The 17,103-nt window shown below is 37.0% G+C and overlaps 2 long non-coding RNA genes across 2 annotated transcripts; both read left to right on the forward strand.

Annotated features, from left to right (window-relative positions):
• Nucleotides 1-5,549: 5,549 nt before the first annotated feature.
• LOC110379466 (uncharacterized) lies at nucleotides 5,550-8,015 on the forward strand. The gene is made up of 3 exons (XR_010277249.1): nucleotides 5,550-7,148; nucleotides 7,228-7,508; nucleotides 7,603-8,015. It is a non-coding gene; the product is annotated as an uncharacterized LOC110379466 (long non-coding RNA).
• Nucleotides 8,016-13,548: 5,533 nt separating this feature from the next.
• Nucleotides 13,549-15,167, forward strand: LOC110379462 (uncharacterized). The gene is made up of 3 exons (XR_010277295.1): nucleotides 13,549-13,645; nucleotides 13,718-13,870; nucleotides 14,889-15,167. It is a non-coding gene; the product is annotated as an uncharacterized LOC110379462 (long non-coding RNA).
• The last annotated feature ends 1,936 nt before the right edge of the window (nucleotides 15,168-17,103 follow it).

A 17,103-nucleotide genomic window follows, 5' to 3' on the forward strand; every position in this document is an offset into this window, starting at 1 on the left:
TGTTCATTAGTTCGATTCTTCTAATCGTACTTTTGATGACCTTAACTTTTACCTGATTGCTATTAATAAAATAGTACCACACTATAGGTACATGCAATATTTGGAACATTTTAATATCTCTGACTGAATAGAATAGAAAATAGCACGAATTTTCTACTTTGTACGAATCGTGTTTTAAACGAAAATAGTTTTGATAAACATGTTAAATATTGAAAGAGAAAATTCGTGCTAGGACCTCAATCACACAACTATACCTATCATAAGCTGTAATAAGATTATGGAAGTTTAGGCCCGTATAAATATTCCCATTCACGAATTTTGCGAGTTAGTAGTACTTCAATATTTGTGAATACTGAAGTTACAACTAACGTACATGGAAAACTATTCACCATTCAAGACATGGTTTCCACCCCAAATTAAGTAATTTGGTACCCCAATGATACGACTTCGTTTGTCATCTGCACACGCTGAATGTGCGATCTATACTTACAGCTAATACCATTTACTCTGGGAACTTTCTACAACTTGGCTAAAGAATGAATTCATAAATTAAATTTTTACATACCTATAAATAAACTAGCTTCTGCCAGCGGTTTCATCCGCATCCCGTGGGAACCTCTTCACGATTCTGGATAAAAACTAGCCTATAGCCTTCCTCGATAAATGGGCTATCTAACACCGAAAGAATTGTTCAAATCGGTTCAAATCAAAGAATAGTTCCTGAGATTAGCGCGTTCAAACAAACAAACTCTTCAGCTTTATAATATTAGTATAGATAACAAGAACAGGGTAATAGGTACATACCACGCAGAGCGGCAGAGAGCAGTCGACAGCGGCGACAGCAAACCTGATGGTATAGGGGGAGTACCCCGACGGGCAGCTACCAGACTGTAAGGGTGCGTCTACACGGTGCAAGTAGCTTGCGCATGTTGAGGCGCAGGTTAAAAACATGCGGGTCCAGCGACTCGCGCATTTACCAAAGCAAAATACCGTGCTCTTGTCACTTGTACACGTTAACTTGCTCCAGCTACATGCACCGTATAGACGCACCCTAATAACGTGTAGGTATACAAAACAAAAATGACGCTAAATGAAAAGAATCCTTATCGCGTCTAGGAGCAAATATTTCTCTCGTTTACTACAAAACGTTGCCTGTAGTTTTTTTAAAGGCGCGTCTTCTTAATTTAATTATGATATCATTTAAATCGGTTCAGTCGTTTTCGATGTGCGTGAAGCATGATCCTCTAATCAGCAAAGACGATAACTTTTTTTCTTAAGTCTTGTCTCCAAAAGATGGGGTTCTGAACTAGACATGATATAATTAGGTGCCTAGAAATGACATGATTGCTAACATGTACATGCATTGCAAAAAATCTTGGTAATTATTGGATACGACCTTGGATGGTGAATAAGGCACTACCTACTAACTAATACCTACTAAACAATAATAATATTCATACGGGCCTGAAGACAGGGAATCGGCCAAGGAAATTTTAAGCCTTAACTTTTTTAACTTGATACTTTTAATTTGTAGGCATGTTTGTTAACCAGTGCAAGTCTTACTGATTCAGGTTTCTCAAAATCTCTACGACTTATGTCGATTTTGCAGAGACTAGAGCTTTAACCTTTTCACCGCCACGCCATATCGGTATTCCTATGCCCTGTACGCCAAGCCCGAAAATCTTAATTAAATATCTACTAAAAAATACATAAAAGTAATGATTTAATAGGTTTATTTTGTATTTTTCTGCGACCTGTTTTTTGTCGAGTATAGCCGTCGTTGGCGCACAGGGCACGCTTGCTCATGTCGGCTATAGCCGACATTGGCGTTCAAAAGGTTAAAAGTTCCTTGACAGAGATGAAAATATATTTCACTAAGTTAAGATAGCTGCTGCACCAGATACCGTGGTGATTGAGGTTCTACATGAATGTTCCACAATTTTGTTTTAGTTTGACCTGCCTGGCCGGCCGAAAAAACTTATTATAACGAATTGTTGAACATTCACGTTGGCCTCGACACCTGTATTCATCGTGGGAAGAGAAGATTACGTGTCATGTGCACTACGAAGAAGCATTATCTACCAATCCTTAGGCCGAGGAACAATTTTTACGCATTAAAAGTTTGTCAGATTTGTCGCAAAAAAGGCACTCACAAAGTCTTAATTTGTATGTATCAAAAAGAAATTTGTTCCGCGGCCAGGGAACAATACCGCTTTGAAGGTCCATGATGTTACTTAAAGCCTTTTGACCATGTGTGTTCAATGTGTGTCATAGTGAAGATTTTTTGGTGTACAATTTTTTTGATTGTTACGAAATAATTGTCTCTTGAATCGTTAACTATGTATGTATTATAGAGATCAAACTATATTTCACTTAGTTAAGATAGCTGCTGCACCAGATACCGTGGTGATTGAGGTTCTACATGAATGTTCCACAATTTTGTTTTAGTTTGACCTGCCTGGCCGGCCGAAAAAACTTATTATAACGAATTGTTGAACATTCACGTTGGCCTCGACACCTGTATTCATCGTGGGAAGAGAAGATTACGAATCATGTGCACTACGAAGAAGCATTACCTACGAATCCCTGTAATCTCCAGTCCGGCGAACAAACCTACACAAATGTAAGACTTTGTGAGTGCCTTTTTTGCGATGAGTCCGACAAATTTTCGTTTTTGAATGCTTGATTCCTAAAATTGTCGATATGACGTCTCTTTCCCTCTTCGTACATAAAAGTTTTATTTTTTGTAAATGTTTAATAAAGTTATATTACTAGAAAGAATAAACTTCTTCCATTAGTAATAGTTTTTCTAATTTTCTTGTCGGACTATTTAACTCAATAAATTTGTCGGACAAGTCGATATTCGCATTAAGAATATTATTATCTATCATTGTTATTTCTGTCCGACATGTATGTACGGGGGGGCATAATGAGTTTACGCATTAAAAGTTTGTCGGATTCGTCGCAAAAAAGGCACTCACAAAGTCTTAATTTGTATGTATCAAAAAGAGTTCCGCGGCCAGGGAACAATACCGCTTTGAAGATCCATAATGTTACTTAAAGACTTTTTGACCATGTGTGTTCAATGTGTGTCGTAGTGAAGATTTTTAGGTATGTACAATTTTTTTGATTGTTACAAAATAATTTTCTCTTGAATCGTTAACTATGTATGTATATGTTGTGTCTTCTTTGACAGAGATCGAAATATATTTCACTTAGATAAGATAGCTGCTGCACCAGATACCGTGGTGATTGAGGTTCTACATGAATGTTCCACAATTTTGTTTTAGTTTGACCTGCCTGGCCGGCCGAAAAAACTTATTATAACGAATTGTTGAACATTCACGTTGGCCTCGACACCTATATTCATCGTGGGAAGAGAAGATTACGTATCATGTGCACTACGAAGAAGCATTACCTTCCAATCCTTGGGACGAGGAACAAATTTCACGCATTAAGTTTGTCCGATTTGTCGCAAAAAAGGCACTCACGAAGTCTTAATTTGTATGTATCAAAAAGAGTTCCGCGGCCTGGGGACAATACTGCTTTGAAGATCCATGACGTTACTTAAAGGCTTTTTGACCATGTGTGTTCAATGTGTGTCATAGTGAAGATTTTTTGGTGTACAATTTTTTTGATTGTTTCGAAATAATTGTCTCTTGAATCGTTAACTATGTATGTATATGTTGTGTCTTCCTTGACAGAGATGTAAATATATTTCACTTAGTTAAGATAGCTGCTGCACCAGATACCGTGGTGATTGAGGTTCTACATGAATGTTCCACAATTTTGTTTTAGTTTGACCTGCCTGGCCGGCCGAAAAAACTTATTATAACGAATTGTTGAACATTCACGTTGGCCTCGACACCTGTATTCATCGCGGGAAGAGAAGAGATGGGAGAGGAACGAAATCTCGACGGATGTATCTTTTACAGTTTACTTATTTATATTGAATGCGCATTTACTTACTGTGTGTGTACACTAACTTGTAATTTACCTAATTCTCGTACTTTTTTATTTGTATGTAAAAAACATAGGTATCCCGTGGCATCTCACAGTGTGGTAGTGAAGGTTGATGCAAATAGTCAACAAATTCATGCATACTTCAAAAAATACCTACGAGCTGTTCCGAAGTATTATGCCCCAAATAATTGTAGACTATTTGCGTTGATCTCTGCACCCATAACATCGCGGGAAGAGAAGACGGCGTGACGACTTAGTGGAAAATTTATGTGTATTTCTGTGCCTAAAACAATGTTGTAGGTTCTAACTGCTTACCGTTAGGATATTGTTATGATAAGCAATCTTTGTTGTTCTTTTGATGGTTTTAAATTTACTTCGTACCTTGTTTTGTTGTACGATATTTTATTTGTCTTTTTCAGAGAAATTTGCATTTTTTTGAATATTTTTGTGTGTCGTTTGTTTTAAAGTATTTACAGGTATTCTACGGAAGATGATGAAAGTAGATTAGCAAAGATCAGAGGCGGATCCAGCTGTCAAAAGAGTATGTGGGCGCATCTTTCCGACACACTTGAAAGTCACATGCACTTATCTTTCATTAAGCTAGTTGTGCCAATGCAGTGGCCGCTAGAGTAGATCCAAACTGGCGAAGAGGAGAAAAGTAATCGAATGTAATGGACGAAAGTATTATCATACTCATCTGGAAGGAAATTTTGCGCATTACTCAAGAATGAAGACCAAGCTAATAACTACCAATTCTAAAGGTGAATGTAGCACTGCCTTCGGATGTTTATTCTGGCCTACTTGCAAGAAAATGCACCGAACGTAAATAGGCCAATATTTAAAAATCTGTTTTGGTTCTATTTGCAAAACTGTTTTTAGATATGGAAGGTAATGTGGCGCGCTTGCACCTCTGGTAACGCAGGTAAATTAGAACATGATGCCGTGTCTTGAAAGCATTGCAGGTACAAGATGCGTCATTGTGTTGTAAAGAGGTTATTTGGTAATGAGGTGACAAGCGGCTAAGGTATACTATTAGTTCAAGTGCATTTTCTTGCAAGAGGTAGTGTTCCATTCCTGTCATCTCTGATGGCACATTTTTTGTTTTCGGTTGGCGAGTGTCCTGCGGCAGTCAGCTACTCCAGGTCAGCGCCTAAGCATCATATACGAAGACCGTTCTTTGTCGACTTCGCAGAGGAAATTGTGACGTAATAAGTGGCAGTTTCATGGTCTTCTCAAATAAAGGCTTGGTAAGACTAAAAAGTATGGAATTTGTTATAAAATACCATTCGATATCGATTTTTAAAATGCGCATTTTGTTTCAGATTTTATAAACATGGGTCGCATTATTGCCTAAAAGTCTAAACCCAAAAGTCAAATTTAATAAAAAAGTCTAAAAACCCAAGTTGTTCACTTGATTGATCGTTAAGGAGCTTCCCAATAAAGCATTAAAATATTGGACTTCTTTATCAACTCTTTTCCAGTTTGTATTTGTTTGTTTTACTTGCAATGGCTATTGGGTAATTAAAGGTATTTACAAAGAAAGTAAGTATCCAGTTTTTCTAAAACTATTGGTCCAGTTTGTCTAAAATTATTGGTAATAGGTTTATTAAAAAATAAGTTGGTAAGTAATAAATATTTGGTAAGTATGTACATTAAAAATTATTGGTAAGTAGCCTATATGAAAAATACTTTGGTAAGTAAATAATATAAATAAGTTTATTTTTACGTCATGTAAATATGTATATATATTTCAGTAAATAAAATGTTGCTTTGACGATTGAAAAATAGTAAATAATTTGTAAGAAGGTACGGTAAATAAGTGTTTTATAGCGGTAAGTCCCTTGGTAATAAGAAAGAAAGAAAACAATTTATTCTACACACAATTAATCTCTTAATTCAGGTATCTATCTAACATGAACTTGTTTTGTATTACAGAGAGATCTACAGGTGTCGAATACGACGAATCAATGCTAAGATTATTTCGATTTCTTGAGAAATTATCACTAAAACCACATAAAATAACCAAAATAAATAAGCGTAAAATTCGTTAAAATGATAAATTCTTTGTAAATTGTAAAATATGTTGGTATTGCTGTCGAAATGTCATTGCATATTGATGTTCCAAAACTGTTTATTTCGTTTGAGGGTTACGACTATCAGGGTAAATGTATGAACGTTTTATACTTAACTAGCGACCCGCTCCGGCTTCGCACGGGATAACAGTATTTCCCTACTATTTAATGTATGTTATTATACATATAAACCTTCCTCTTTAATCACTCTATCTATTAAAAAAAACCGCATGAAAATCGGTTGCGTAGTTTTAAAAATTTTCGACAAAGGGACATAGGGACAAAAAGCGACTTTGTTTTATACTATGTAGTGATGTACCTACTCTGAATGAAATATGTAGTATATATACCTACCATACTTAGTACCTTATCATTGCGTATCATTTGTGCCAAAAACTAATTGATTATCGAGCACACGCATCCCTCTACATAACCGTAATTGCAATTAATTTTTAGAGACTTGGAACTAAAACTTTAATATTTATGCGAGGGATTGTTTTATGTTTCAGGTTAATTTTATTGAAAACTGCTCTGCGAATCTATTATCATTCAGCTAGAATTCTGTGCGATGAATCTTCAGATTAGGTACAGACATATTGTAGTTTCCTGGAATTCTATCTCAAAGGCACTGTTGTTATATTTCTAAGCGTTTATTTTTGTTTATTTTTATCGTATTTATTGAGGCAGGTTATGTAACACCATGGCGCACCAAGTTTAAAGGCACAAAAGACAAAGTACATACACAATTGGCATTGCTAAGTTGATACGCTTAATATCCAATCTTTCGTGGCTCCGGTTTATACCACTGTTCATTAAAAACAATTGCCGCGAAGTATCATCAAATCATTGTATATAAATAAAATATATAGTTATATACAGATACAGAAAGATGGTTAGAATTTATTGTATTTAGTGAACAGTGGTGTAGAATTACCAGCATTTAAGCAAGCCGGCCTTGCTTAAGCGCTGGTAATATTGGTTTTATTTCATAAAGGTAATTTGGTTGGTATTTTTTTAGACAGGGACCCGAACTGACAATCATTGAATGGAAACGAAGTACCAATGGACGTGCTGGGTATCAACTGCTATTTGAATACATTGAGTTAATGGGAGGTGCGTTCGTAGTAACAAACAGCCGTATCGTTTTTTACAGATGTTTTTTCGTACCTACTTAATTTTTTCTTGTTTTTAGGAATGCTTGCCTAAGCAAATGGAAGTCAGGCCTAAACACGTCAGCGGGGCCCAACAGGGCCAAGGTGCAGACCTTGGGCTGCGGGATTGTTCGAAACAGTTACCGCGGCCCTGGTACATAAAAGGCCTACGACGGAACACGACAGTTTTTGGTCAGTAAGAATCTGACACTCCCTCACCGCTGCTAAGCCACAGCGGGAGGGGTCCTTTGATGATTATTGACGTCGTTAAAAACAAGACCTAAACACATGAAAGTAATATCTAAACAAATGAGTGCCTCAGGTAAATATTAATAGCTTCTAAATAAACATTTGACACTCGATGTTACTTATTATGTATTTATATAGCTTTATCATCGTGTCTTATTTGTTCACAGCAATTCGCGACATCTAAACTAAACATACCAACAAACTATATACAACACCTTTAAAATAACGCAAAAAAAAGGAATCAGGCAGAAGGCCTCGTCTGTCGTCGGCTGTCATTAAACATCCTTGACAGTCGTTACGGGTAGTCAGAAGCCAGTCTGACACCAGTCTAACCAAGGGGTATTGGGTTGCCCGGGTAACTGGGTTAAGGATGTCAGATAGGGCAGTCGCTCCTTGTAAAGCACTGGTACTCAGGTACACCCGGTTAGACTGGAAGCCGACCCCAACATAGTTTGGGAAAAAGGTTCGGAGGAGGAGGCAGAAGGCCTCGTGATACAGAAGCCAAATAAACTATGTTTATAACAAATTCTAAACAAGTTACAAAAATAATGAAACATTAAGAAGAAAATGGAAAATTTCCTGCGTGACTACGAAACCAAGAAAACTAAGTTATAAAGTATGCGGAAAAGGACAAAACATAATATAAGTACGTACCTATTACAGAAGCTGTAACTATACTTACCAATGTATTTTTCATTTATATTTTTATTTATGAATTTGATTAGGGAATTACTTCTTTTGTTATCTATTATTATCCGTAGGTTTGATCTTCTCGACTTTATATTGGTTTTGTTATAGAGCCCGAACCTTTTGATTGTACATTGAAGTTATAAAACGTTAATTTCTATTGTTCTTCTGTCGACAACGTTCTTTGTGTAACATTATTAATTACGTTCTAAATTGTATTTATTTGACTATTCTTATAAATAATAGTTGTATGTACCTATAAACAAACTTGAAAAAAAAACATATTCCATGGACTCTATGGAATATGATTTTAATGGCATAGACTAAATGGGTCAAAATGTACTTTAATTCAAGAAATGATAAGCCCGATATTCGTTCTATATTAGGTACCTACGGGTTAATAAGTATTTTTATAAAGGTTTTTACACTTAGACATAAGTAAAGGGTGAGTTGCACCATTTAACTATAACCGCGACTTACTTCCGTAAAAATACGTAAGCAACTTCTGTAATTGTAAAATGTTTTAAGAAATTACCATAAGCGACCTACGAAGGGGTTATGAATTCTTAAATATATAAGTTATATAATTACTTAAGCTACTTACGTGCGAAAAATTTACAAGTTTGATCAATGAAAATCGATTATTTGACAACTGAAAAACTTCGGTTATCGTTGTAGTTTAATGGTGCTTACCATCGTAATATTTTTTATATTTACACTGTTTATATTTTTGATGAATAGTTGATATAATAGGGGTCTTGTGTACCATACAAGTGATTACTTAAATACACGACTCCTGGCCAAGTTTTGGCTTTTTGACGAATTGTATAAAATTAATTGGCTGGTAATTCACCATCGATACTTGAACACTGAAATTACTTGTGCCTTACAAGTAATTTCAGGTTCAGACGGGTCATCTGTATTGTTTGCTATGGTGATTAAGATATAAAAAAAAGGGGAAAGAATTGTTTATAATCATGAGTAGAAACACGTTTTCAAGTATCGGCCATTAATTACCAGTTTTATTTGTTTTTGTATAATATATTTATATGTACTTAGATTAACTACGCTCTGATAATGCTGCGCGCAGACTGTGATTGAAAATATATTTTGGAAAATATATACAATTTTGACTTAATATTTTTAGAAGTTTTTACAAAGAAAAGTTATTTTTGATATTGATGTATATTTATGCTCGTTTTTAATAAGAAAAAAAAAAACTGTTTTAAAGAACGGTATAGTCATCGGCAAGGATATTGAGCCCTGACCTTCACCTGCGCAGAAGTGATTTATTGCCATAAGTGTACAGTGCGCAAAGCGAGCCCCACTCTTCCGCCGAGAGCTCATTATCCGTGCCGATAACTATACCTACATGTGATTTATATGTAATCATCACCTGCCTAGCCCTTTTGCTAAGCAGATAGTATTCGATGACGATATTTTGTTTTAAATATACATTTTTGATATTGATGTTTTATAAAAAAGGAATGGTTATTCCTCTCTTATTCCTTGGTGTAACTTTTATCAGTGTTTATTAATAAGAGGGAAAGTGTAAATGTGAAAGGTTAATTTACACAATAAATAATGTTATTTACAGCTGTTGTTATAAATTAAATTCACACTTACGATAATCCCTAACCGGAATCAGGTAAGCAGAATTCTATTGATTTTCCATAGACATTTCCGTGCACTAATCAATTAATATATTTCAGGCAAGACAGCTAACGCAGACGTACCAACCCTATGACAAATAAATGCACATTACAAGATTATAAGAGTGGATAGCCAAGATGACACCCTCCTGACTCCCAACAGAAATTCACTAATTGTTTTTAGAGGTTGGTATTCTTCCTTTTTGTATAAAATGTATCTATTTTACATCAACTGCTTGTAAATATTGTCGATTTTTTTAAATTTAAATTTGGTTTTTAGGTTACACTGAAGATAATGTGCAGCAACTCGCTTTGGTTTTCAGCGGGTACCCTGTTGTCGTCGGTATGGGGTTCCCCCAATGAATTATCCCTCCGACGGAACAGGCTTCCCGTTTTATACCACAATCCATCGACTGGAGGCTCCATCACAGGATTTTATAACATCAGCAGGCTTTACTGAATCTATAAACATATATTATGACCAATAAACGCACACTACTAGATAAGAGTGGATAGCCAAGATGACACCCTTGTGACTCCCATCGAAGAACAGCTAGTTTGTCGTGTGGACCCTGTACTTCCGGAGGACATTAGCAACACTATATTATGTACTCGGATGTACTGGTTCCATATTATAAACGGCCTTACATCGAGCAGTCGCTGGACCTTTTTGTACATCGGTCCGAAACTTCTTGGTTAGCGGTGAGTTCTAAGTAGGTACAGTCAACTTCAGGTCAGTGGTAACAGTTTTATAGGAAAATCGTACTTATTGCTATTGAGTTAAGGTGCATGACAGTTACCACTGATGTGCAGTCTACCGTACGTTTTTTTTGGGATGGTCTTTTGTTAAAAGATAAAAAATGTGCTTTTAACTAATCAAATAAATTGTTATCTTTACTTCCAGTAACGTAGTGGTGTTCTATACATGTTCCTAATCTTCTTTAATTCGACAGATAGACGAGAGAAGTTCTTCGTCTTTCTACCTGGTTATTAACATGCACCCTGTATCTCCGAGTTCCAATGGACTTGTAAAAATTGGACTTGGAGGTACAGGCTCCCTGTTATTAACGAAATCAGCACGAGCAGCGACATCATCGTTCTTGTTTAAACTTTGTGCTTGTCTTATGTTGGTAATCGGTTCTTTCAGTTCTATATCATTATCACCAGCCTCTTTATCGTCCTATTGCTGGGTACGATAAATTATATTGTATAACTGTTTATAAACCTTGTCAACGCTTTCACACTAGCGGATTCTCAGAGGCGTTTCAACTGAGCTGCAGATTTTTCGGAATGTGACGCGCGTATAGGTTTAGCTATGCGTGAGCTTAATCCGCTGGTATGAAAGCGCAAGTATCACTTACATTATAATGTTATCTTTCAATCAGACTAGTACTCAGAGCATTATGAAGAATAACGGACTATTGTGATGTGGTCCCTGTACATCCGAAGGTTATTTGATGCAGATATAAATGGCTTTGGCTGCACAGGTTCCATGTTATAAATAATTTTGTCTTCACATCAAAGGGGTTCGGTAAGATTGAATAACTATAACATATTTTAATTAAGATAGGCAACTGATATTACCTACAACATACTGTGATTACCTATGTATATGTGCTATCTTTCTTAGCAATTGAATATTTCAGTAAATCTGGTCTTTACAGGTCTTCAGGCCTGCGGTTGTGGACCGTTCGCGATGTGGTCCCTTTAAAAGTCATACAGGTGTATATTAAGTCAAAGATATGACCATATCGCTTCAGGTTCCTACATTGTGAACAGCGATGCGACGGCTTCCACAAATACCTATGGCTTGGTTCGTCAATCCTCGATATACCAATAATCACACTCATTTTGTTTCTTGGATGTTCTCATCGACTTCAGTTCTAGTGTACCTACCTAATTATCTTACCTATGAGCTCGTCAGAGAGAAGCAATAATTGTTTTAAGATGTTCATGGTTCTTCTTTTCTGTATAAAATTCTGCTCAACGTCAACCGTTTGTAAATATTGACAACTTCTGTTATGTTTTTATTTAAAACGTGTTCTTTAGGCTACACCGAAGATATCGTGCAGCAACTCGCTTTGGTTTTCAGCGGGTACCCTGTTGTCGTCGGTATGGGGTTCCCCCAATGAATTATCCCTCCGACGGAACAGGCTTCCCGCTTTAAACCACAATCCATCGACTGGAGGCTCCATCACAACGGCTTTACTATATCTTTAAATATTATCGTATAATCATTCGGCAAGGATATTGAGTCCTGACCTTCACCTGCGCAGAAGTAATTTATTGTTTTACTGCCATAAGTGTACAGTGCGCAAAGCAGTCCCCACTCTTCCGCCGAGAGCTCATTATCCGTGCCGATAACTATACATAATGTGCAGATGTGTTGGTCCGCAGGTTAAAAATAAATGCTTTTTATATGCAACTTGAATTTTATTTGCTGTCAGTTGCTACTGCCGACTGGTTGAAATAGCCAACCAATCGAACGTGTGATTGAATGGCGTTGTTCAGTCAAAAGGCTAGTTGTCTGATTGGTCGACTATTTCGTTCCGTTGGCTGCGACGGCGACTTGGCTGCAACATAAAAGGATCACTTTTCATTATTATATGACTTGCATGTTTGATTATTTGTAGTTAAACAGCAATTTAGCTTAAGAAAGACTGAAGATACACTGCCACGGCGAAATTCTTCTTCTGATATGGTTTTTAACATTTACCCTGTAATACCGGTACCGTATTAGCAATATGATAATCCCACCGGTCCTATAGGCAACATGTTATCAACTGCAAAACATCATTCGCCGGAAGACAGATGCTATTTTTAGTCTATAATTGGTTCTATGTACATTTTTGCATGTTACTCTTATGTATGGCAGGCCAGATGATTTAATTAGCTGTTTCTGGTTGCAGGTATACCTTATACATTGTGGCACTTCTAGTTCTCGTGAAGTTTACCCTGTAGTTATCCAGGAATATAAGGGGCGCCAATGGGCGCTATGCTACCGATATAGTTTAAGGCGTCAATGGCCGTACTGCGAGCGACGCGTAATAGTATTTTAAGACTTATATATGTAACCATTTTTCAAGCAAATAAACGATATTCTATCCTATACGAACAATTTTCCCATAGAATACCTTTTTGATAACAGTGTGTTTAAATATAAGATTATGATGTGATTTTTTCTTGACCCTTTATTATAATATCTAATACTTAACTTGCTCAAGCTGTCAAATAAGTGTAAACCTATATGTGTATGATAATGGTGTTTTTAATATATAACTTCGAATACAATTTTTTAGTAAACACGTTTCAATTGTTTGTAATAACCCAAGACTTCATGACATCAGGAAACTTATTTGGGATATTTGTTTTACCATTGTTAGTGTCACTTATATATAATATTTGCTATGTATTTCAACGAATTTATGTACTATGTATACCTATACAATATTTCCATGTAATTTTAAAGCAGAATTGTAAAGAAAAAGTGTTCCCAACGTGGTCCCTGTAGAAATCCGGGTATGTACGTACCAGAAAATGAGTCATATATCCGTATTCCACAGGCCCCATGTTATGAACATCGTTACGACAACGAAAGCGGCGAGCAGCTTAATCTATTTTTTAAACTTTCTGTATTCAATGTACTGTGTATGCACCTACTATGTTATATAAAATATATTATACAGGTAGATGAACCGAAGATATGCTACGTACTCAAAAGTTTTCAACGTGTACCCTGTAGGGCCATGTGGGATAGTTCTTAAGACTATCCACCCGGCTGTACAGGTCTCACGTTTTAAACTACTAATCATCAGTTGATGGCGGGAAGATGCAGTTAACGTGAAGAAATATATCTCCTTGTTATCGCGTGGTAAGTTTTTTGCTAGACAACAGAACGTGTATCTAAGCTATTGTAGAATTTTCCAATGTGTGTCTTCCTTAGGTACATGACGGTATACTTACCGTTGCTGACCTGCGCAAGTCTGTCACTGGGCGACATCGGCTACTCGCCAGCTCCTTCAACGGTGGCTCCGGAACCTAAACGAGGTCTACGTGAAACTAAAACTGGCCTTTGGATCACGTGCTAAGCTGACAGGTAATCAACCTAATAATGTTATTACAAATTCAAAAGAAATTAATAATCTATCTAATAATTTATTTAACAATCTAGTTAATCTATTCATCTTTTCTTTGGTCACCACGCTCATTTTCAAAATTAATATTTTTTCCGTATATGCTCTTAGGTACTAAAACTACTGAAAGCATATACTTCACCCACCCAGTAGTTTAAATATCTTGAATAATAATTAATTAATAAGTAATTTGATTGCCTCGTTGGTCTAGTTGTCGCAAGTGCGACAGCTGTGCACGAGGTCTCGGGTTCAATTCCCGAAATATTCAATTCTCGAAATTTCCTTTCTGACTTTAGATACAATACAACTTTATAATACACTAGCAGACCCGGCGATCTCCGTTTCGCCACCAGATTCGTTTTCCGAGTTCCTACCGTCTTCTGCGCGCCTAGTACTCGACCAACGCAGCTCTCAGTCGTCCGCACCCCAGCACGCACGCATTACCATGATGCCCATACAGGTTACTATCTAACTCCTTCTGTCTTCTGCGACCCTAGTTTCTTGTGTCTTGTGCGGCGGCCGATGCTCGCACGTCGTTGTCTAGGCATTTTGGACAATGGACAGAGTGTTGAATTTAACCTCAAATGCACGATCCACATAATTTACACTGAGCTTGAATGAAATTAACTGAGCAGAGACAATGAGTAGCTGTCAAACACTCGGCGCCATCTACTTGAAGTGTTGGATATTGGTTTGTAGTACATGCTATGTATCAGAGATGGCGCTGTATGTGAAAAACGATTTACCCACTTTTCTGTTGAATTATTCCTGATTATTCCTGAATTTTCTTTACTATAAACCTCACGGAGCCCGAGACCTTTCCAACGAATGCAAAACCGTGGAAATCGGTTCGTGCGTTCTGGAGTTATAGCGTCAGGGAGGAAAACCGGACTTATTTTTATATAGTAGAAGATAAACATATTTATTAAACAATTGTAAGCTTCATTAGCTACTCGTATTAAGTGGATGTTTAATCTACAGGACAGACACCGATGTGGGTGTTCCTGCCGGCGGCGGTGAGAGGTATCTTGACGGGCGACTCTCCGATGACAATGTTCTTGATGCAGCCGGTGAAGCCGCGACGAGAGCGAACTCCGCGCACCCGGTGTAACGGCTTCTCGTGCCCGCCGATGTACAGAGACGACCGAGTGTCGGTGGAAGCGTACGCGCCCAGACCCGGCTTAGAGAAGTGCCCGTCGACGCCCACCGATACTACGTACAGAGACTTCACCACTGCAAACAAATAAATGTACCAAATGAGTGTTATTTGTTTTATTTACCTACTCGCTTCCGTCCGCGGCTTCGCCGCGTCGTGTGTTGTGCTGTGTAAAAAAGCTGCCTATGTGTTAATCCAGGGTATCAGCTATCTACATAGGTACCTACGAAATTTCAACCAAATCGGTTCAGTCTTACAAAAACAGTGGTTCTAGTGCAACTTGTACAAAAGCAAAGAAATGAAATGAAAAACAACTGTTTAGCGAAATCTATGAACGTCTCGACCTTTAAAGAAAAATAAGTTACAACAAACATAGTTTAGAGTTGCGTTAGAGGCGAGATCAATGTATTTTATGTATAAGATTACTAACGGCTTCAGCCATTTTTAAACATGAAGCGTTATACAAATTAGTTGTATACATATATCATGCTGTCCTGGGAGTGAATCATCTAACATGTTCGCAAAGCAGAATACCTACCATAAAAGAAGTAGCCTTTAACATCAAAGAGTTCATTATCTATTTCTATGGCATTAAGTTCCATAGAATTGCTAGAAAAATCTTTACATTTGACAAGCAGGGAAGTCACAGACCCACAATAGAGTATACATGGCGACAGACCGGCATAAAATAAAGTACAAACAGTAGTGGACCCTAAATTTCTGTAAAAATAAGATACCAAACTTGAAAGCGACATCTGTTGAGTGTCACAAGGTTGCTAGCGACATCTATTGTAATACTTGTGAACACCACCTGTTGAGCGTAACTGGTTTTTACAGTTGATTTATATTTTCTTGTGGAGTGTATTTATGATATCGTAATACTATGCAAAAATTAAAATTTTTGCTATTTTTTTACACTCATTTATATATTCTGTGTTGCAGATCTACTATGGAAGAACAACTTAAGAAACCAAACAACTACAGAGGTCGCTTACAGATATTCCGACCATATTTTTTTATTTAAGACGTGTCAATTGTTTGTATAACACCATTAGAGTTTATTACAGAAAGGATACTTGATTTAACTTTTGCACGACATTTGTTACTTATAATATTTGCTGTACGACTGTATGTATTATATAATTACATATACCTGTAAAATATTTCCGTGTGATTTTACAGCTGAACTGCCAAGAAAAAGTGTCCCTAACGTGGTTCCTGTAGAAGACCGGGTTTATAGGTACCACAACTGTGTCATATATCCGTATTCCACAGGAACCATGTTTTGGACATCGTTACGTCAACAAGAGCGGCGAGCAGCTAAATCTATTTTATACTTTTTGTCACTTTTTGTATACTTTATATACATGCAGGCAGATGAACCGAAGACTACCTGAAGATGTGCTACTTACTCAATGGTTTTCAACGTGTACCCTGTATTGCCATACCTACATGGCTAGTTGTTAATTCTATCCACTTGGCTGTACAGGGTCTCATGTTTTAAACTACTAATCATCAGCTGGAGGCGGGAAGATGCAGTTAACGTGAAGATTAAGAAACCATCAATTAATAGTATGTAGTTATAAATTTCCAGTGTCTATTTCTATTGGAGATATATCCTCAGTAGCACCGTATGTTTTTTTTTATAAAGGCTACTAAAAACATGCCGGCGGCAACGCCGCCGTGTTCATGCTGAGCGGCTATGCCGCCGGCAATACAAGCCGCACAGAGCCGTCAAGCATCATTCCGGTTGTGACAGTCACATAGAACGCTAGTGAGTGAAGGAACTGATGCCGATAAGCCGGCAAAGCCGGCGGCTTTGTATGCCGCCAGGTACACGGCACTGGGTGTAGTAGCCTTTAGACACGTGTCAATTGTTTGTAATAATACTAATAGAGTTCATGACATGAAGAAACTCTGCATGTTTGATTTTGTATAGGATATTTGTTTCAACTTTTGTACGACATTTGTTAATTATAATATTTGCTGTACTACATCATGTATTACATATTTATGCCTGTACAATATTCCCGTGTAATT

This window comes from Helicoverpa armigera, chromosome 1 (genome assembly GCF_030705265.1).
Source record: "Helicoverpa armigera isolate CAAS_96S chromosome 1, ASM3070526v1, whole genome shotgun sequence".
NCBI classification, from domain to species: Eukaryota; Metazoa; Arthropoda; class Insecta; order Lepidoptera; family Noctuidae; genus Helicoverpa; species Helicoverpa armigera.